Source organism: Dermacentor silvarum, chromosome 3 (genome assembly GCF_013339745.2).
Source record: "Dermacentor silvarum isolate Dsil-2018 chromosome 3, BIME_Dsil_1.4, whole genome shotgun sequence".
NCBI lineage: Eukaryota > Metazoa > Arthropoda > Arachnida > Ixodida > Ixodidae > Dermacentor > Dermacentor silvarum.
In genome coordinates, this window is record NC_051156.1 from 180,789,538 (window position 1) to 180,812,916 (window position 23,379).

General features: G+C 47.0%; 1 long non-coding RNA gene across 1 annotated transcript; it reads left to right on the forward strand.

Moving 5' to 3' along the window:
- Positions 1-7,636: 7,636 nt before the first annotated feature.
- Positions 7,637-22,963, forward strand: LOC125944572 (uncharacterized). Its single transcript, XR_007466282.1, has 4 exons — positions 7,637-7,738; positions 9,628-9,668; positions 21,763-21,793; positions 22,539-22,963. It is a non-coding gene; the product is annotated as an uncharacterized LOC125944572 (long non-coding RNA).
- The last annotated feature ends 416 nt before the right edge of the window (positions 22,964-23,379 follow it).

A 23,379-nucleotide genomic window follows, 5' to 3' on the forward strand; every position in this document is an offset into this window, starting at 1 on the left:
TGGAAGTCAATTGTTCGATTTAGTGCGGCGAGACTGGGCGAATTACACGGAAGATTCACGGTTTACCGATGATTCCCTCCGGAGCTTCGCCCACTCATCATCATTCACCCCGTGGATATGCGGTGTTTTTTTTTTTTTTTTTTTTTGCTTCACCCTCGGCGCTTGCTAAGGCGTCCGCTGGATCCACTCCCCCATTCTAGTACACTCTAAGGACCCTTAGGGTTTCGAGGAAGCGGCGGCAGCCGAATCCCACAAGTACATAACTGCATATTTGTCGGCACTTTGAGTGACAGCGCTATTATGTAATTTTTAATACGTTGGATGCCTTGAATACTGTTACCGTTGCAGATTCTTTTGTTGCAATCGATGCAAGTTCATATCGTTCGTGACGTTTCCGCAACTCTATAGCCAATTGCCGCACGAGGTCGCCATGAAGTCATCATGGGTAGGGTTACTGTATATGCTATACAGTAACTCTAATTATGGGCAGTTTCGATGGTGGGGATTAGATGGAGCCGTAGGCAAGGATTACAGATCTTTACAGTGATATCGTGCGCTTCTCGCTGCATGTAAGAGAGTATAATATTTGGCTCAGGTCTTCGCCAAAGCCAAGCCCCGCGTCCAGTACTATTTATTTGCCCTGCTCAAAAAGTGTTGCAGGGTATCTTTAAAAGTGTGCTTAAGCAACGATGGACCTCTTTTGTAATTGAAACGCTAGCCTCCTGGCAGCGTGAAGTAGTAATGTCAGAATGGTGGCGTTTGGAAAAAGCGCTCACGCGCACAGCTGTCGAATTTAGTCAGTTACAATGGCACATACGCTCTCCTGCAAAATTGACGGGTACAAGAAGGTTCATCTGGTCCTTGTTTGAAAGACGACTGGGACAGGCCCTACTGTGGCGATAAATTGCGTTGCAAGAAAGCGGATTGACCAGTTAAGAAAACTGTGCTCTTAGTAGTGATGCCATAAGGGGCTCTTAAGTATATAGAGTTTGCAAGCTGCACCGGTTATCTCAGAGCCCACGCTCTGCTGTGGGAACCTGCATGGATTTCGTCAGAAGCCCCGCACACGGTGGACGCATCTCGCAATTTGCAAATCACGTTGTGAGAGCGGAAGTATCACCCCGTAACATGTGCTGCGGAGCCTAAATAAATATCCAGACACCTTCGTTTTCTATCGTTTAAGAATGCAATGTAATCACTTTTTTGCGCTAGGCAGTTGCTAACACCTTACCTATTAACAAAATATTCTATATATCACGTGGAAAATATTCTATATACCGTGTAACTATGGCAGCACCATTACTGCGTAAGCATTTTCTCTCTTGCCAAAGCGTTGTTCCAGGTAAAAGTGGTACTTAATTCCGACACTCGCAATACTATTATTTCACTTTAATATGTTTTTACCGACAAAGATGTATCCCATGTAATTAGGAACTATACCATTTTGCTTGAGTGTTAACAAATAACAGTGATAAAGAATGCCGGCGGAACCCATCTCACGATGAATATCGACCTGAAGTAATGTTGCTGCACACCGTATTGCCACTGCAGATATTCGTCATGCATGAGGCGTTTCTGCAGCCGGGCCCGTGCGATGTCCGTGCGTGGCGCGTGTGAATATATGTTCAGACAAGATGGTCTGAATATATGTAACGCAGGCTTAATCCCGCCCCGCGCGGAGACCCGGGTTGGCTTTAAAGTGGTTGGTTGAAGAACGGCGCATACCCAGCGAGGCAAGTTTGTCCGACGGTTTGCTTCGTACCAGGTTCCTTCAGCAGAGCCGCTTAATGTTCTACCCATTAGACAATGAATAACCTAGTGACAGAAGTTGGCAGGAAAATCATTCGAGGTCCAGCCCAACAGAAATGCAGCCCCCTAAATGTGTGCTAAGTATCCACAGAACGCTAATCGCATTAATATTACTGGCAGGGCCCATCTCACGACGAAATGTCAATGGTTATGCAATTAGCACCTAATCAATGTGGTGACACACCGTATTACCAAATTCTTCTTTTTTTTGTGTAGCCGACTTCTTCAATTTTCTGTTGGGATCTTAACTTTTTGTCGTTCAATGCTCATCGCTCATTGTACGGTCTGGTCCGTTCTGATCACTTATACACTCGGCTGCTTTTCATGCTCACTTTTTCGCGTCTCGTTTCTTGTTTTGCTGCAGCCATCATTATCAAGGGAATATCGGGCGCGGCGGTTTGCCTCTTGGGCACGTGCCCAATAAGAGAAGAGGACAATCGTCAGAACGTGGGCTCGGGCTATACATGAACTGCAGCAGCTTCCACATTGGGGTACAGCCACCAGAATGCTTGCACTGCAATGCAAAACTTTATCATTAATTCGAATCGACTGCCTTCCTAAAATAGTCAATTATAATAAGTAATTAGAAGACCAAGCAGAATTCATCTTCCTTTTTTGTTTTTATCTTTTTCTAATTTTATTTAAATCCATTTTCTCCAAACCGCCCAATTCTTGGCCGATCCCCCACGGTGGGTATGTGCCATTGGTGCTGTGGATCATCATCATCATCATCAGGCGGGCAGGCGAACGGCGGGCGGGTAAGTCCAATGCTCCTTATTTCACACCATCTTGTTTGTAGGCAGCAGCTCCAGTTACGGTTAGGTCACGGTGAAGCACGCAATTGCCCGGTGTCACATATGGCTGCAGTAAAGAAGAAGGCTTACGTAGGTTTCGTTGTAGTCTGATGCATGGAATAGCGCAAAATGACTCTGAAGGGAAACATTAGCTTTCTTTTATGTCATAGATTGCTGCTAAGTACCAATGAAGCGTCAGTTTTACGAAGAAGAACGCATTTGTTAACGAATTCCAGCCAATTGATATTCCTTCGCTCCTTTAAAATCCTAAACCAGTACTTTTCTTTTCCTCAAAAACAAAAAAAAAGTTCTTGCACAGCACGGACATTTCCCGGGTGAGTTTGCATGTAGTATAGCGCCACCAAGACGACTAAACATGCTAATCTAGTGACTGACAAAGTTGAACATTGCTTGACTGAGCTGCCCACCAGCTCCCCCCAAAAATATCGCAGTTTCACCCGAAATACGAAGCATCAATTGCGATAGCAAATTAGAGAGCTATACGGAGTAAGGATAGTAGTTTCATCAGCTGTATAAACTTGGACATGTAGCAGCACCAGCAATGCGCAGAACTGTTGTCGACGCCGTCGGCGTTTTGCCCGCGTTCGCACCGAACGCGCGCGGCGTTGGTAACTTGCCGATGCCTCTGGCGGCGGCTCGGAGGTTTTCGACGAGATCAGAACGGGACACTCGTCGAGCAGCGTCGGAAGTCTTTACCACCTTCTCTCCTAGCTCGTAACGTTTTATTGCGATAGCAATTATATGGACACTTCAACCGGATTTCTGCCGTCGGCGTCGCCGTCGTCGTCGTCGTCGCCGTCGCCGTGAGGTTCCGTATAGATAAAATCTTCGCCGCGCGCCGTATGCCCCAGAGGCAGCGTGCGGGGACGCGCGCTATCACGGAGAGCGAACGCACTCAATCTCCCACGCGCAAGCAAGGAAGCGGAAAGCCAGCGCCGGAGGGAGCAGGGGGGGGGGGGGCACTTCTCTGCCAACAACCGCGCTCGTCGCTCGTCCCCACAGTCTCTTATCTCTCCCACGCGCAAGCAAGGAAGCGGGTTAAGCCAGCGCCGGAAGGAGCGGGGGGGGGGGGGGGGGGGGGCGCACTTCTACGCTGCCAACAACCGCGCTCGTCGTTCGTTCGACCGCACCGTCTCTTATCTCCACACGGCTCTGACCTTTATGCGCCGTCCATTCGCCGCTCAGTTTCCGTTGAAGCGATAGACCGCACGTACCTTCGCCCGCTGCTGCGGCGTATATATGCGCTTGCTGCCAGCGTTTTGACAGTCGTTGTCTGCAGTCATTCAGTGTGATCTATTCATGTTTGTTTGTGCGCGCTCACACCACGCTTGTTCAATCAGTTAGTAATAGTCGGGCCACATTTTTCAACGCACGCTACACATGCAATGCTGCCCGGGTCGGCAGTGCAGCGCTACAGATGTGTCCCTTCGCACGCGCTGCCCACGGGAAGCGCTTCTCATCAACACCACCGTTTCACACGCGCCTTCTCGTGGTCATCGAGTCTCTCTTCATGTCGGTCTACTTGCGCCGCAGCACACCTGCTTACTTAATCAGCTCATGTTTACTACAATTCATATTGCTACCAAAGCCACTCACCTTACTTCGTATGACATTGCTGTGTTGCTATCGCATTCATCGCTTCGCCCTTAGGGCGAAACTGTGACATTTTTTATACAAATCGCCTCCCCTCCTCCCTGCCGTCCCCCCACCGCCTTTCGCGCTACGCAAGAAGCCGCGTTTGCTCTCCGCCGTGCGTTCGCTTCCCGTGAAAGCGCGCGTACCTCGCGCGCTTTCACTCGCACATACCGCATACGGCGCGCGGCGACGATTCGCCGTTGGACGGTTATACGGAACCTCACGGCAACAGCGACGACGACGCCGTCGGCAGAAATCCGCTTGGAGTGTCCATATAATTGCTATCGCAATAAAACATGCGTTTCAAAGTTTAGGGAGAGCATTTTAACGTTGTATAAGTAGCACAGGCACGTGAACCATTTGAAAGCTTGCCGAAGAGGGACATCATGCGCTCAAATGTGGCCGGTCAATTAAATTGTCGGAATCGCATTACATTGATAGAGGCCGTGTGCTGTTGTTAAGGCAGTTTTCTAACGCTGTAAGTTGTGTGCGGCGGTATGACAGCAGCCGAAGTGAAGGTCAGTTGTAGAGAAATGGCGAGCACCGTGAACCCACTCAAGGCCGTTATGAACACGAGGTAACGGGTGCACGTACCTTTCTTAAGTCGGATAATGCATACTTAACCACGCAATCAATGTAAATGATGTGCCACTAACATTCATGAAGTGTAGGGTGTATTGATATTTTTTTTTGTGATAATCCTGTGAACTACTCCTTCATTAACATGACAATGAGCCAGTGGTATAGGATACGGGTCACGGTCAATGCAGCAGGCAACATCGGAATTTATACGTTGCATGCAGCAGTAGTTTGGCCCGACGGAGAGTCACTCGTATGAAAAGATATTTCGACATAATAGGAGAATGTGGCAGACAAATTCAGCGTCAGCAGACAGCAGGTCCGGCGCAATCGACATCACCAGTGGAAAACTTGGAAGGTTAAGTAGAGGGTACATTGAACCAGATGCTTGAATAGACGCTACTTTGTGTTCCTGAAGGCGTCAAGCTGGGTTGGCGGCACCTTTTATTTATTTATTTATTTATTTATTTATTTATTTATTTATTTATTTATTTATTTATTTATTTATTTATTTATTTATTTATTTATTTATTTATTTATTTATTATACCCTCAGAACTCAATGGGAATTACAGAGGAGGTGGGTACATGGCTTACAGTAAAGAAACTCTTAACCTTGCACTCGGCCGCGCAACGCTTGAAACAGCGAAGCTGGGCGATCGTAGACCAGCATTTTCCGGAAGTGCGCGCGAACTTTTCATCTTAGTACTCATGATGATGATGATAATTTCTTTTCGCGCGTCTCGGACTTACGGCCGTCACTGCGCGTTGCAACACCGACACCGCGTTCCAATGCCGACACCGCGTTCCAGGAGACCGGCTCCGTGAATGAATCTCTCTCGCGGTCTCATAGCGCGCAAAACCTCTTCACTATCGCAGAGCACGAGCGTACGAACGCGCCAGCTGTGCACGAAGACGACGACGCTCGAACACAATCATATGGTTCGCATAAATGCATGTTCAGCAGGCGTGGCTGTATGTGTATAACGCCAGCAGCGAAAACATCTTTCTTTAAGCTGCACACTTCCACCCTGCCAGTTAAAACATGGCTTCATGAGAAAGGATTATATGTACCGTGGAATACAAATTGTAGACTGTGCAGCCAACCTGAGACAATAGAACATTGCTTTATTCTTTGTCGTGATGCATTTTATTTTTGGGACATTTTACAAAGAACTATCAAAAAAGAATTTCCTCTAACACCTTACGGTATCCGGTTCCTTCCTTTCAAAAAGACAATCAGTAATGCACCATATGATTTGTTTATGTTATAAGGACTGTATTCATTATGGAGAAGCCGAATGATCGACAGACATGCCGAGCCACCCCGCTCGACAAGGTCTGTCTTTCGAGAAGAGGCTGCTCAAGTGCGGAGTGCGGTTGCAACCTTTGACCCCGTTCCTGAATGGATTCCGTATCTGGACGCTTGTGTTTGTTTACCCGATTTTTGAACTTTCATTGGACTGCCTAGCGTGTGTGAATTTGTTTTTCATGTATGTATATATGTAACACAACTAATTTTCGCATATAACTACTAATATTTCCATGCAATAAAAAAAAAAAAGTGGTTGCGACGGTCGCTTTGGGACCGGGGATTCGCGGGTTCGAATCTCGCCTCGCCTCGGCAGTTTTTTTTCTTGGTAGTTTCTTGCTACGCACCACAAATTACGGCTGGCTTAAACAGCTTAGCTGTTAAAAAAGAACATTCAAGCCTATAAGGACAAGAATAAGATGAACAGGCAGCCACAACAGCAAATAAAAAGAAATGAAAAAAAAAAAGCCTGCAACGTCATTTCAAAAGGTTCTCTGTTACAGCAGTCTTGAATGATGATGCATCGGATAAGGTGGTGATAGAAGAGGGAAGGTGGTTCCACTCGGAACAGGTGCTTGGCATAAAAGAGTACAGGAACATGTCAGTGCGACAACAAAGAACCTTATCGCTGTGATCGATACGGGGTGGTATACGTACACTGGCTGTGAAATGAGTTGCTGTTTTAGTGAACGGTGATGAACACTTTGTGAAATAAACAAAGGCGCGAGATGTTGCGCCGAGTTTGAAGGTTAGGAAGGCTAAGTGACGATTTCATCTGCGAGACACTATAGCGGTACGTAAATAGTTCGACATGATAAAACGGGCTCATCGATTCTGAAGAGATTATATGGATTGAATGAGAGTGCGGTGAGTCGTATCCAAAACTGCACACGCGTATTCGAGTTTCGGACGAACAAACGTTTGGCAAAGCATTAATTTTAATGCTTATATGCTTTTAATGTTAATATTCGTATGTTTGGCAGCAGTTGCCATAAATCCATAATGCTGTCGCGCCCACTGCTGGGAAATGCAGGTGGTGTAAAAAGGGGGATGTTGCCACACTAAGACGTGTTTAATACGTAGATATACGCAAACTGTTCAAGGACGCGTCTGCTTTCTGCCAGTGGAAGCGGTGTCCATCTTCGATAACTGCGTCGAATGTTGATACATGTTAGACGAGCAGGTTGAATACATCACCAGCGATACCTTCCAGCATCGTCCAGCATCATTGTCTCAGTGATGTGCGCGTTATAGAAGGTGTCTTATTTATTTGTGCCGTAAAGCTCAACTTACATCCGCACACGGCCGCATAACGCATTTTTATGCAGCGTGCCGGCAGCCCTTGCGGCCACTGAACAGTTATATAGCTTTTGATTCATTTTCCCAACTTATGAGTTTATATATTCGTATGTTTTGAAGCAGAATTGACGTGTGGCACCTTTAGTTTAAACAATGCATTTGCGAACGTGATAAGATACACCTGTTGTTGATGTTGATGCATCCGTGCAGGTTAGAGACCTGGTGACAATGGGCTTTGCCTTGAAAATCATCGTCTACTACTACCCCTTCAGCGGTATTGTTTTAGAATGGTACGTACGGTCCAGTGGTAGCTCCGTGACGAGCACAACGAACGTTACTTCCGCCTAGATGTTATGTGATGTAGACGAGAGGCGGTATACATAAAAGACAAGCAAATATTAATAACCGACTCAAAAGCGACAGTTCGTGTCAGCTCAAAAAAATGTCACAGTTTCGCCCTAAGGGCGAAGCAATGAATGCGATAGCAACACAGCAATGTCATACGAAGTAAGGTGAGCGACTTTGGTAGCAACAACACGCAGAACTGTTGTCGACGCCATCGGCGTTTTGCCCGCGTTAGCTCAAAATGCGTGCGGCGTTGGTGACTGTTGCTGGAGCCTCTCATATAAATAGGCACTTGGTGCCGCAGCTAAACGTCGCCTCCCTTCCTTCCCCCTCCCCCACGGCCTCTCGCGCGTCTGAAGAAGGCGCGTTTGCTCTACATATATGGTGATTGTAAAGGAGAAACGAGACGCCTAATTCTGCAGCCCTTAAGCGAGCAAGGCGCAGAACGCGCGTTTGTTCTCCGCCGTGCGTTCACTCCCCGTGAAAGACGCGCCCCTCGCGCCCTTTCACTCGCACATACAGCGTTCGGCGACGATTTCATCTCCAAATGACGTCATACGGAACCTCACGGCGACGGCGACGGCGACGGCGACGGCGACGCCGACGGCAGAAATCTGCTTTTGAGTGTCCATATAATTGCTATCGCAATAAAAAAAAATGACAGCAGATCCACGAGGTGAATGATGATGAGTGGGCGAAGCTCCGGAGGGAATCATCGGATCTCCCGCTTAAGGGGACGCTAGCACAAACGCGTTAGAAACGTGCAGTACTCTCTAGTAAGGGGGAGCGGCCACAGCGTCTTACGCAGCCATTTACACATGTAGGAACGTGCACCGCGTTTGCCGACGCCATCACATGACTGCTGAGAGAGTCATCATCATCATCATCAACCTGTATTTATGTCCACTGCAGGACGAAGGCCTCTCCCTGCGATCTCCAATTACCCCTGTCTTGCGCTTGCCTATTCCAACTTGCGCCTGCGAATTTCCTAACCTCATCATCCCACCTGACTTTCTGCCGTCCTCGGCTGAGAGAGTATACCCCCCGTATTCATAAACGCTCCTCGACTTGAACTTGACTTGCCACCGCTTTGGGCAGCGCGTTCGAAACGCGTTGAAGGTAAGGTGGAGAGGCCACAGCGTCTTACACCAGCTTCTTACACGGGCCGTAACGCACTAGCACAAACGCGTTAGAAACGCGCTAGAAACGCGGCCTTTCGTTAATGTTGGGTATTTATAGCCATCGTGGTGCGTTTGTCCATGTCCGCTTCGTGGCGTAGTGGGCTAACGCCGCACGCTCGGAAGCGAGGGGTCCCTGGTTCGATTCCGCGCTACGGACACAACTTCGGAATTTTTTTCTCATTTTTCTCAGACTGGTTACACACTACTACTACTACTACGACGGGAACGGAACGGGTGCCGCTATAAGGAGCTTCGCCCCTAAAACTGTCGCCGTCAATCACAGAACCGATTGGCCTCTTTCTCGTCAATGGTGCTGGTCCGTGGCAGTATTACGGTGCTGTATGTAACTGCGGAAATCTATAATTTTTTGTCAGAGGCTGAGCGATTCATCAGATTACTGCTCGTTGTCTGACAATGATAAAAACAGGAACCTTTAAAATAATGGAATTTTACATTTTGAGCAGAGCTTTTCAAGCCCCATTTCCGTCTTGCTGGGTATAGTCAGGGTCACGTGGCGATTTCGGCGGAGTGACAGTAACAACCATACCTTTTACTTAGTCTCACCCAATAAGTACATGCAACCCACAGCACCTTGAAAAGACGAAAATGTTTTGCGTTTCTATCATGACATAACATTTTCTCGTTTTTTTCAGCACAAGCGCAGCCACTACCTATTATTCCTTGGCTATTATAGGTGAGACATATTTTGTTACTTTGTGTTCTCTTGTGTAGTTAACTACACGCGTGACTGCAAGAAAACAATAACCATTTAATTATTAAGCCTAATGTTCTACGCTTAGCTGTGACCAAGCGATGCTTTGGTCTTTCAAGCGTATCGGGTTTGGCGGGAAGGTATGTGACATGTTTCAAATAGAAATCTTGGACAGCACTCAACAAAGAAACATATATCGAGAACCCGTCGCGATAGCTTAGTGGCTATGGTGTTGGGCTGCTAAGCACGTGATCGCGGGATCAAATCCCGGCCACGGCGGCCGCATTTCGATAGGCGCGAAATGGAAAACACCCGCGTACTTATATTTAGGCGCACATTAAAGAACCCCAGGTGGTCGAGATTATTCCGAAGTCCCCCCACACGGCGTGCCTCAATCAGATCATAGTTTTGGCGAGTTAAACTCCATTAAAAAAAAAGATGTCGAAATTCAAATACGCGCAGAAGTACGCACACCTGCAGATCGAGCTTAAGCAAAGTTCTCGTGAAGCGAATATTTAAATTTTACAGAACTTATTGCGATCCGTTGAATTGTGCTAATAATATACGGTGCATTGAAGAATGCCATGTAATATTTATGGTTATTTTCTTACGAATGTCACAACATATAATTCATGTTACACGTGTAATTTCACAATGTATAATTCATGTTCATGTAATTTCGAGGTTTATGCGTTAGATCTCCACTCACAAGCTACCCCGAAATCAAGACATCAAATCACACGAACTAATAGTGTTGTGGTTGGTGCAGCCGTGTCACTCATGAGGATGAAGGCGATAGTAGTTTAATTATGGCGTTTTACGTGCCAAAACCACAATTCGATTATGATGACGCACGCCTTATTGGGGTGCTCATGAGTAATATTGGCCAGCTGGGGCTCGTTAACGTGCACCCACTGCATGGTACACGGGCCTCTTTGCATTTTGCCTCCAACAAAATGCTTCCGCTGCGGCCGGGATTCGATTTACGCGGGCGGGCTTAGCAACGCAACAATTAAAGCCACGGCGGGTGAAGGCCATGTACGATGTCTGTGGGGGGAATTTTGGCGAGTAGTGTATTTGGAGATATTTATCTAAATAAATCCAATATTTCCATGCCACTTTTGCCATAGACTGTTGAAAAATGACCAGCTATACCGACTCCTCAAATTGTAATGGGATATTCCAAATGAAAGATTTCTCTGTAGCCCAAATTCGGCTTGCAATGCTACAGTTGCTAGAAATGACCAATCTTTCTTAAATTCAACGACTTCTATTCCGATCATGCCAGCGGCTCTCAAGAGGGGAATTTCTGCGTTGTACATGCATTTAATAAGGAAATTGTAGTTGGGCCCGAGCTAAAGCTTCCTTTAAAGTCAATGTTGAAGTCCACACTCACAACAGGATGCACGACGCATTGGGGTGGAGCAGTGGAGCTTTCGGATATTGTCTTCTTCTTGTTTTTGAGCTGGGTTTCCCTTAATGCGCCTGTGAGTCAATAATTAAGGGGGCAGGGAATATCTATGAAGTGATCCTTGCTGTAATGAGGTATCCTCAGGTAGCCCTTCTTCCTCCGCCATACGAACTTCTTGCAGTGGTAACTGCTATTGATTATAATATAGTTGTGACCATCTTTGTCCCTATCCACGGAACCTCTCGTGTGGCTCTTGTTACAGCATTTCGCGCGCTGCATTGTCCACGGAAGAAGGGGGTGTCGGCAGGAGATGTTGGTAAGGGGGAGGCCGAAGGCAAGGGCGCGCCCTTCCCGCTAAGCTGGTGCTGAGAAAAGCAGAGCGACTGGTGCTCGGACAAAACGCTCCTTTTTTGGGCAAACGAAAAGCTGGAAGAATTGTCCGTAGATGAGTTTCTGGCATCAACGTCGGAAGAAACTCTCGCTGTGGTGCCATACTAGCGCCCGTTCGATTTGGAAGCTCACATGTGCGAGAGCGGTGAGATTAGGAAGCAGGTATCGAGATATGGAGCTGGGCATGCCATGTAATGCGTAGGGTAGATTACCGGTGGACCATTAGAGCTGGATACTGAGTGCCAAGGGAAGCGAAACGCAGTCGAGGATGGCGGAAAATTAGGTGGGGTGATGAAATCAGTAAATTTTCCGTTGCAAGTTAGAATCGCCTTGCGCAAGACATGGGTAATTGTAGATCGCCCTGAGAAGCCTTCGTCCTGCAGTGAACATAAAAATAGGCTGATCGAGTGGCCGAGTTCACCTGTCTAAACATACGCATCCTTGAGGCACCTGCTTGCGCGACCGTGGGTGTTCTATTGTAGTTCCTTCCAAATTCTATGTTCAAAGCTTCTTCAGCACACACACACACATCGTCAAATGAATGAAATAACTTCTTACATGTAATTGGTTCGGAAAAAAGTCTCTTAATTACAGTGAGCAGTGTTAGTAAAAAAGATTTTGTGTTAATTACAACACGGGCAAAAATGTAATCCCCTACAAGTCATTACTTACTGTCAATATTTACTTACAATTATGGTAACTTGGTTGACTTACAAAAATTATTGAAACGTTTCATTTTGTTATCCTCTCTAAATATGCACCCATGCTTCTAGAGAAGGCTGACTCCATGCATGCAGTATTCTTTTTTCTTTACATTTGTTTGGGGGCTTAGGTTTAGCAAACTTTTCAATTAATTTTTCTTTTTCTAGAACAAATCAGATCTCAAGAACCCTTGTATTTGAAATCGAAGCGTAGTTGATCGAATAAGTGGCGTGCATGTATTATGTGTTAATAATATCGATAACGCATCCCTTCTGCATGAATTTAATTTATGCATAGATATTGTAATGAACATACAATAAGCAGTTGAATAGAAGAGAAGAAGAGAAGAACGAAGTGCTTGGAGGCCGGATTGCGCGGTCACCATCATCCATCTTCTGTAAATAAAACCATCTCTTCACAACTCTCCGTAACAGTTGTGGTCGAAGGTGCTGGGTAATCGACATCCGAAGACGGAGGTTACCTCGCAAGTTCTTCGTCGAAGCCGCCGCCTTGCTGGACTTTCACCGAACCCAGCGGAATTGGAGATGTCCCGCGACGCGGAAGAGGAACTGCCTGTCCCAGCCCCTGCCAGTTCCGTCCAACAACTACGAGATGCACTCCCTTCGCCGTAAGACCATGTGAAGACGTCGAGAAATGTTAGCATGTCGCTAGCGCCCTCCCTCTGGAATGGACCTCCCTCGGATTATGGACTTCCGCCTCGACAGCCACCACTTGTCTACGAAAGAGGCTTTCCCTCTGACGCTCGATCACGATGGGCAGAGCCACGTTATTATCCTCAAAGGCCCCGTGACTTATGATGCCGGGACGCGACCAGAGCAACGTCGACCCTACTACCAGGTTCCAAATTACTACCGATACAACCGATCCCAGCGAACACTAGAGGCGAGTTAACCCAAGGAGAACGAACATACTCGCTTACCGCCCACAGTGAACTAGCATTGGTTTTGAGGAATATACAGTGAACCGTGGCCCTCCCGTGTGCTACAGCTGCGGTTCCACGGGACACATTGCTCGTTACCGTCGCCAGCGCCATCAGTCACGAAGGACACCGGCGATGTTCTCGCCACCTGGAACCCGTACATCGCATGATCCATGTACAGTTCACTTCCCAAGGACCGTTTCTCGCGCGAGATCAGATGCAGCGATTCGCCAGCGACTGACCGCAGTCTGACACCGCCAGTTAACCGCCCTCGTCGTTGTTCTCCGTCCCCTCGGCGCCGTGTATGCATTTGGGATCGTGCTTACTTTTTACTAATGATGTGAAATAGTCGTTGAAAGAGTTCGCTAATCGTGTATCTGTTAATGTGTCTCCTTTAATGTTAATTGATAAAGTGGATTTTTCTTGGGGGTCACCGTGGAGCACGTTGTTCAAACGCTTCCACACAAGGTGTGGCCTTTTAAGTACCTCGGGAGAAAAAAGATTACTGAGGTAGGTCTGTTTTGCTCCACGGAGCTGTTTGTTCAGTTTATTCCGGAAACGCTTAAAGGCAAGCAGGTCTGTCAGAGCTCTTGTTTTCATAAAAGTTTGGTACAGTTTGTCTTTTTCTTTCATACTCTTTAGGTGTTCCCACGTGACCCATGGTTTACGGGCTTTCCGAGCTCGCTTTCGTAATTTACGTGGAAAACATTGGTCATATACCACCTTGAAAACTTTTATGAACTCAATATAGGCTTTCTCTGGTTCAACAGTTTCTAATACTTTGCTCCAGTCAGTGAGACGCAAATGAGAGCGAAAACGTTCCAGAGTGTAAGAATTTATCTGCCTGTAAGTTTTGGTAGACGGGTGCTGTAACGTGTTGGAGGGCTTCATATATTCCGATAGAAGATAAATCGGTAAGTGATCGCTCACGTGAGAACTGATAACACCAGCACTGAGATGCTCGGAGGGAATATTGGTAATCAAGACGTCTAGTAGTGTCGAAGAAGTTGGTTGTACTCGTGTCGGTAGACTTATTGCGTTAATATAATTGTTCGCATCTAATATTCTACAAAATTCTTGATTATTTGATGATTGTTGCAAGCAGTCAATGTTTATGTCACCTCCTAGAATGACAGTGACACCATCATCATTGAAATAGCTAAGGTACCTCTCTAAAAATGTAAAGAAATTCGAAACACTCGCGTGGGGCGGACGATACATCACGGTGTACACTTTAACGTCATTTCTGACGGTGAGCACTTCATAATCTGAAGTGATTTCGGAAAATTCTTCCACAATAACACAACTCGAACTATTTTTTACTAACAGCCTGACACCGCCTCCTTTTCTTAAGGTACGGTTTAGAAAGAAAGAAGTATATCCTGGAATTTTCAGCACTTCTGCAGCATCACGGTACCATGTCTCGGTAAACATCAGAATATCAAATTGAAAATCCATGCGCAATAATAAGCATTGTATTTCTTGCTCTTTATTTCTAGCGGACTGGGTGTTAATATGCAGTACAGAGGATGAACATTTGTTACGTGATAACCTGCGAATTTCTGAAACTGACAACAGGCGGTTTTCTATGTTCACTTATTGAAATGATTTGCACGTGCTTGCTTACTCTATCTTATCTAGGTCACTGAGCTTCGTGACGCGAAGCACACGTGACGACTCATTTTTCCTTGCAAAGATTTTGCCTTCTTTCGTCCAGCAGAAACGCCAGTTCTTCTCATTTTTCTTGGCTACTGTTTTTCCAAGTAGCACTTTCAATGTGGGGCAAGGATGCTCATTTATATAGATAGGCTGGCGATCCTGGTGTCCGATGTCGGCAGTGGTTACGCGTTTTTTTCGTGCCTTTTCAAGCAGGGCATTCCGTTTTGAGCGGTTACGGAACTGGACAACAATGTTATGTCTTGAGGTGTCCCGTGTTGGTACACGGTGGCAAACTTCAATGTCACTTTCTGATACCGATTCGTCCACTGCATTGCCAATAGCTGCAAGCACGCTCTCGAGTTTTTCGTTCTGTGTCGTAGGAACACCCTTAATCTCGATGTTCTTATTTCTAGAGTATGTTCTAGTTGGGTGATTCTAAGTTCGTTCTCAGTCACTTTGTCTCTTAGCAGCGCGCATTCACTCGTGAGGGAGCTGTTGGCTGCCTTCAGTTCGGCGTTTTCAGTTTCAACTTTTTTCAGTTGGTTTGCCATGTCTTCAAAAGCTTTATTCATGAAATCAAGAGATGCCTGATCTCGCGATGCTCTTTACGCAGTTCCTCTCGAGCGACTGGCGCATTCAGTCATGTCTTAGCTCCTTCACAAGTTTGCCCACTTCAGTACGGGTAAGCTCATGGCAAGACAGCACAGTACACTTTTGATGGCAGCAGCAGCAACAGTGAAAAATTAATGCACTAATAAATCGCGGTACAAGAGAATTTCAGACCTGCGATCAGTAGAAGGATGATTGTGAGCGACGTTGCAAGCCTGCTGCCGCTGCTGCCAAATGGACGGTGCCAGCCGATGGTCCTGTAGGTCATTCTCAGATGACCTGATGGTCCCTGGCGGCACAGTCGCCTTCTGGAGTGACGCCACAGACTCTTAAGACCGTCGCCGTCCCCCAGGAAAAAACGAGTGATGTTTGCCACCAACTTCTTCACGTACGTATCGCACTGGTGGTATCTGCGATCAGTAGAAGGTCGACTCGCGTGCTGGGCGCGGCGCGTTCAGGAACATCACTTCGTGGTGTCATATACAAGAGCGGACGTCGTCATGCCGACGCAGACTGCCTTTCTCGCATTCCTATTGCGACTTCCGACTGAGAAGCTGAGAATTTTGATGACTATCTCGCTGCCATTACTCGTACATTACTCGACGCGGCAGACTTTCAGAGAGAGCAACTCAATGATCTGAACTTGTATCCGCTGTTTTCCGCCACTCGTACTTCTCAAGGCAACGGTCGCTTCATCATTCGTGATGAGTTGCACTATAAGAACAATTACTCCGGGAATGGAGCGCGTTTTCATCTAGTTCTTCCCAAGAATATGCGCTCTGACGTTTTACGCGCCATTCATGACGATGCGACATGTGGTCATTTCGGTTTCGTGCAAATGCTATAACGCACGCAAGAGCGATTTTACTGGCCCAACATGTACCAGACAACCAAACACTATGTCGCTAGCTGTGAAACGTGTCAGCGTCAAAGCGACCAACCACCGCTGCACCAGGTCCCCTGCGGCCACTGACACCGCCCCGTACACCTTTCGAGCAAGTAAGGCATTGGCCTTTTGGGCCCATTCCCGTTATCTAACAATAAGAACCGTTGGATAATCGTTTGCGTGGACAATCTCACACAGAAGGCGGAAACTGCAGCCATACCATCTCTTCCACCGCTGCCTGCGTGGCGCTCTTCCTGCTGCGTTCCGTAGTCCTTCGTCATGGCCCGCGCGTGTGACCGCCGCGTGTGATCATCTGTGACCGTGGTCGCCAGTTCACTGCAGACGCCGTTGAGAAGCTACTTCGTCTGTGCACTTCCGAGTTCCGTCACTCCACGCCGTCTCCAATGGCCTTGTTGAAAGGACAAACCGAACAATGACCAACATGCTTCCATGTACGTTTCCTTCCACCATAAGAAGTGGGACGACGTGCTGCCCTTCATAACTTACGCAAACAACACGGCAAAACACGAAACCATGAACCGTTCGTGGTTTCGAATGGGCTGTAGGCTACAGCCCATTCTTTCTCCTCTATACAAAGTTACCGCGAAGCCCTCTCGATACTTTCTTAATTTTTTCTCAGCACGACGACGATTCTGTGTCAGAGACTGTGTGCCTCGCTGAAGAAGCCCACCGAATAGCCCGTCTTCGTACTTTGGCCTCGCAACACCGTTCAAAGAACCATTACGACGAGCGTCGCGGACCAGTATCGTTCGCCAAAGGCGACTTGGTGCTTCTTTGGACACTGCAACGCAAGCGGGCCTTGTGTCAAAAGTTGCTGTCCCACTATTGCGGCCCATACGTTGTCCTGGAGCGTTTGAGTGAACTTTGTTATGTAATAGCTCGCCTCTTGGGCAATGGCTGGCGATCAAGCAGAATGCAGGTGACTCATGCTGCTCGCCTGAAACGTTTTTACCCTACTGATCCCTCCTGACTCGCCTTACGGGCTTCATATGCTTGTGGGGGAATGTAGCGAACATACACGAAGAAGTCGAAAAGATGAGAAGACGAGAAGAACGAAGTGCTTGGAGGCCGGATTGCGTGGTCGCCATCATCCATCTCCTGTAAATAAAGCCATCTCTTCACAACTCTCCGTAACAATATATATAACTATAATAATCACAAAATAACATTTCGAAACTTTTTAAGAATAGCTAATCAAATGATCTGTAGTTTCATCATGTGAATAAATATAGAAGAAAGCAAAAGCCACCTTTACCCGCACTGCTCTGTCGACGCTATCAGTAGAAATATTATATGCCTAAACGCTTGTATAAGGTACCTTAATATTTGCAGCAGCATCATGCTTTCCCAAAGCGGCGCTCTGACTCAAGCGCGCGATAGTGACAGCAAATGTCGAGCGTCGAGAGCACCGATGCAGCCTATTTTTCATTTGGCCTTGCACGAACAACTTAAATTAAACAAAACATTGTGAGCACCTTTACTTCCCAATTTTGTCTCCAATTAAACCCTCTGTTTGCATAAAAATTACCTTGCGAGGTTTCTAGAAGGGTCATCGTGCTCTCGAGATTGATTGAATATATTATGAGTGGCCCTTCCTAACTGCTACTTTTATACAGCTTCAATTTGAGAATGTTGACCTTAATTAAAATTAAATTATGCTGTTTTACGTGCCAAAACAACGATCTGATAATGAGGCACGCCGTAGTGCGGGACTCCGGAAACTTGGACCACCTGGGGTTCTTTAACGTGCACCTAAGTACACGGGTGTTTTCGCATTTCGCCCCCATCGAAATGCGGCCGCCGTGGCCGAGATTTGATCCCGCGACCTCGTGCTCAGCAGCCCAGCACCATAGCCACTGGGCAACCACGGCGGGTAATGCTGACCTTAATGATGCCATGCCTTTTCACTCATTATTTGCAGGTGCGGCTTTTCTTTGTTTTATTTTTCGAGTCAAGATTTCGCACTCCGCAAAGCTCCGGTGGTCAACCAGTGAAGGCGTAAGGATTACTATTCCTACCCCACGAGAAATTTGTCCGTCACGTAATACATTGAACGGCCCATACCAGCGTAAGCAAGCATAGAATGGCTCATACCCACGTAAGGCAGAGGCTACAAGCACTCCGCAAAGTGAAGCGAACAGTGCATACATTCATTGAAATCACCCATACGACACACAGAACAGCGTACGTTTCAATGAAGAAAAAGCTCAAAAAGAGCATCAAAACCTTCAATAAAGCATTGTATACCCCCTCCGCAAATGTAGTGGTGGTTTTGCAACAGCTTCACTAAATTAACCCTAATTCACCTTAACACAAATGATGGTGGGTTCGACTCCCACCAAAGGTCGAGTGCCTTAATTAACTATACTTTAATCAACTTCGGCTAATTAACTTCTTCAGCCTATTTAATTAAGTCCAGTAGTCGTGGGTTCGAGTGCGGTAAGGAACTATATCTTAAGTAAACCTGCCTCATCACGTATCGTTATCGAGCATGATATGCGAACGACCGATGGGCTTGATAAGGGTTTATAGTGGTCGGATGAATTTCCATGGCATTGATAATGACTGCGGGCTGCGTGGACATGAGCAAGTGGCACAATGCTTAGACTTATTTGAACAGCTACCAGAGGAGTTTCTGAGTGAATGTGTTGCAGCGGGAGAGTTAGGCGAGTGAAGGTCCTTCCAACCATATTAAAAATCATGATTGTCAGCTTCACGTTCAGCGTCGTCGCCGAGGTATGGCGTTAAATCACGTCGAACAGGTGCAAAATCTCTCACAAAATCTCTCGCTCTGAATGGGACTGGAAATAAGAAAATACATCGGCTCCATTCGTGGTTTTCTAATTGAATTTTTTTTAACATGTAGAATTAACCCATATGAATATTTATTGCGCCGGAGTTACATCCTCGTGGTTACAACCATTTGAAGTGAGCGATGAACTTTAGATAAAGCACGGCGCCTAAGAGCGCTATCTGCTAAAATGGCCATTTTAACAAAAAAGTGCTTTATGCTAGGTTTCACGAATGACATCATACAGCGGATGTAACGGATCTGGCGTCGGCTCCGGCGCCGCCATCTCGGAGCCGTGAAGCGAAATACTGCATCGCGACACTAACAAGCACCGACAGGGAGCGCTTCGGTAGTTAAAGCGTGAGGTGGTGCGTGGAATCTGGAAAGGAGTAATGGTGCCAGCGCTAACATTCGCAAATGCCATTATATGCTTAAAATCGGATATATTGGCGGGTTTGGAAGTTAACCAAAGATCAGGAGGCCGGTTGGCTTTGGGAGCACACGGTAATACGACAAATGAGGCAGTGCATGGAGACATGGGTTGGGCCTCTTTTGAAGTCAGAGAAGCACAAAGCAAAATTAGTTTTGAAGAAAGGCTCAGGAACATGGATGAAAATAAATGGGCGGCTAAAGTGCACAAGTATCTCTACATGAAAAGCGTGGACACAGAATGGAGGAAGAGGTCAAGGAAGTTGGCAACTAAGTACAGGATAATCGAAACTGTAAATAGACAACCAGGGGTCATCAGAAAGAAAGTGAGAGAAATAGAGACCGTGAATTGGATGCAAAGAATGAAACGAAAAGGACAAGCGACCTTCGTGGGCTTGACGAAAATCAGGCTCCAATACTGCTCACTGAATTCTAGCACGCGTGTAGCCATAGAATAACTAATACTGCTATGTTTCACTGAAGGCGTTTTTCTGCAGCATTAAAACAAGTGTAAACTCTGCTGCTTCAGACAGTGACATTGCGCTGCTGCCAGTATCGCGTGGACAACTTCAGAACGCGGCCTCGTGTAACTGTACTTAAAAAAAAGGGGGGGGGAAGCGCTCATGCCTCCTGCTCGCTGCTCAAACAGGCAAGCTGAAAAAGATCGGCGACGGAGCTTGCCAGCCATATGCTGAAACAGTTCAAAAGTTCTAGTACACTCTAGCTCACGAATGACATCATACAGCGGATGTAACGCATCTGGGAGCCGTGATACTGCATCGCGACACTAACAAGCACCGACAGGGAGCGCTTCGCTTGTAGCCATAGAATAATAATAATAAAAAAAAACAAGTGTAAACAGTATCGCGGACGCGACCACTGCTCGCCTGCCATACGCTGGCAAAAAGGGAAGTGTAGCTTGCATGGAAGTTCAAACAGTTGAAGCTCGGCGTGTTGCACCTTGCATCCCGTGGATGGACCGACAAGCCTTCATGGCTTGGGCTGACCGGTTATTGAATTTGTATTATTTTCATGAAATAAAGAATAATATTATTTATTAAAATGTAAGGCCGTATTACAGGCTGTTGGCGCAGGAAAATAGCCCTTGACATCCGTACCGACACGAACGTTCTGCAACGTAAATTAGCAGTAGCCAGGAAGCTATGGGAGTAGTATATAGTGTAATGTGGGCAACGCTGTGAGATAAGGTTGGTTAACGGGCTACCATTTCTCTACAGCCTGAGCCATGTTGCAATAACTTAGAATGCGCAGTGTCCGCCGAAAGTATACGTGTCACTGGGAGGGAGGGGGGGTGGAGGGGGGCGTGTTGGAAGCGCCTGCAGAACTGTCCACGCTTCGGGCCTGTGGTGAGCGAGGCCCGGATTCTCCCGAATTTTAACGCGACAGCGTTAAGGGCCCCGTGTCGCAGAAAACCCGGCTTCGGCGTCGGCGTTAAGCCCATCGGTGTCTGGCGGAAAGAATCATGTAGAACCACATCATCCCGAACCACCCCGACCACACAGGCCCTCCGCGTGTCGCAAGGCGTTAGTGAACAAAAATTGAATTTGGCAAAGTAAAATACGTCAGGCAAAATCGTATAGTACAACCACAACCTAGATGCGTCATAGCGACGGATTAAAAAGCCTGATAAGCAGCCAGGGATCTTTGAATGCTATCGCGTTCCACTGTTAAAGGCGAAGCTTAAGCGTCCTCCAATTCTGATGGTGTTTCGCTGTACTTTAGTTCTAGGCGACATTGAGGGGAATGTTGAAAACCGAGCCTTTCTAAATTTTGGACACGCGCGCGCCTCGTGGCAACAGCAAGCAATTAATAAAATCAAGAAACGGTCCTAGGGCCTTCACGTTTTGATATAAGACGGCTTAAATTGCTCCTGTAAAAATGTCTTCCCAGAAATGCATTTGTGTTTAAAAGTGAAACCATCTTTAAGGGCATCAGTGTAAGCTTGGTGTTTGTAAGCTGGATTTCCTACGTTGTGTGTTGCAGTGAAGCCTACTCATAAAGAAAAATGTGATGTGAGCGGAGCACGATAACGCTACCGCGTTCCACTCTTTTTCAACAACGTCTGAATACGGGGGAAGAAATATGTTATGAAGTGAATTCGAGTGAATAGGAAAAAAAACAGAGAAGTTGGTTTACAAATACCGACGGTCTCCGTATGTTCAGATTTTCACGCGCACGTTCAGGCTTTCTTTACATGCACTGCTGTTTCTTTTGCAGTACAACCCTGAGTGGGACTCGGCTCTTCCAGGTAAGCTTATGCAAGGCCTGACAATGCCTGCATATTCTGGCTGAATAGATGGCATTTAATGTGCGTTACGGCCTCGTGTATCTATGACTGACGTGGCAATTCTTTGCTTGACGTAACGTTCTGACCCCCTTTCCTATTTTACAAATGAGTCAATTCCCGTTTTCACATCGATGCGTGTCCTGGCGAGACCGAAACAATTCACACTGGGTACACAATAACCCATATATGCGTCGACCCTTCACTAAATTGCTTCCACAAGGGCCTTACGTAATCGGCTTGCCTGCCAAGATGCGAAATAACTACTTATTCAGGCTATTTTCTCCGACAGCTCAAATAACTCGTAGTAAACGATGACCTTGTGGAACGTTAAATTGAATTTGTCAACGCGACTACAAAGCTTGAGAAAGGAGGCAGTTGAAGTGATTTTACCACGTGCTCGTCTATCCTAAGTGACACAGAAATCAAATATTATGTGGGTCAGTCCCTACATAGCCAATTTTTGCATCCATTCAGTGGTTTGTAAGCCTCTGGGGAAAAGGAAACTTCTTAGAAATTATTTATATGGCGCATGTTATTTTCGTCAAGCTACATTAAGTATCTAGTTGTCGCTCCTCCACGACTCTCAGTGCCAAAGTCGTTTTATGTAAACGAACAAATGGCATTGAATTTGGCACTTCACAGTTTTATTAGGAAGTATCGAACTCGCTTGCTGTCGAACTTGTCTGCTCAATTGACTGCGTCGCAGTGCCAGGGCCCCATCCCGTGAAAGTGGGCAAAGACCTGCACGTGAGCATGGATCCGCAGCTGGAAGAGTCAGGGCCGGGTCGCAAAGTGGGAACCACCGAACAGCGCGTGGCATTTCAGCAGCAGCAGCAGCAACTGTCGGCGCCCAGGCCGACCGCTACCAAGGCTCCCAAGAACCCAAGCCTCGCACTGGAGAACAGGCTTGTGGCTGGAGTTAGAGCACTGCACGGGCTGATTTGGCCTGCCCGCCCGAGCCCGACCAAAAGTTTTATGGCGAGACCCGGGCCCGGCCCGGGAACGGCCATAATCTACGTTACCCGCCTGACCTTGCCCGCCACCCATTTACCTTAGGCCCGAGCCCGGCCCGGCCTGGACCGCCTCCTGAACCTAACCCGGCCCAAGACTGAAAAAGACCACCGAACGGCATTTAAAAATTAAATAAAGAAGAGAATGAAAGGAATTTATTCTTAAGGCTTAAATATACATGTCATATGCAATTACGAACACCATTTGAGCGGTCTGAACGCAAATACCAGCGCGCGAAGTAGTACGAGTGACCCTGCTGGACAGTATCGCCAGCAGTTTTCAACGGTGCAACCTTGATGCGGCCGAATCCACATCTATCGCAGCGCCGGCTCAGTATTTTCAACGTCGGGCGCCTCACTGCAAAGCATGCGCCGCCCCAGCCGCTCGTCCCACTCAACCGTATTCTAGTACACTTTAGCCGAAGCGCAGCCACGGCCGGTCGTGAGCGCAGCGCATGGATGGAGTAAATGGAGAAAAAAAGCTTCTCGTTCCACCACGTGCAGCGTAATGCGCTGCTGCAAGGCGGCCGGTTGAGA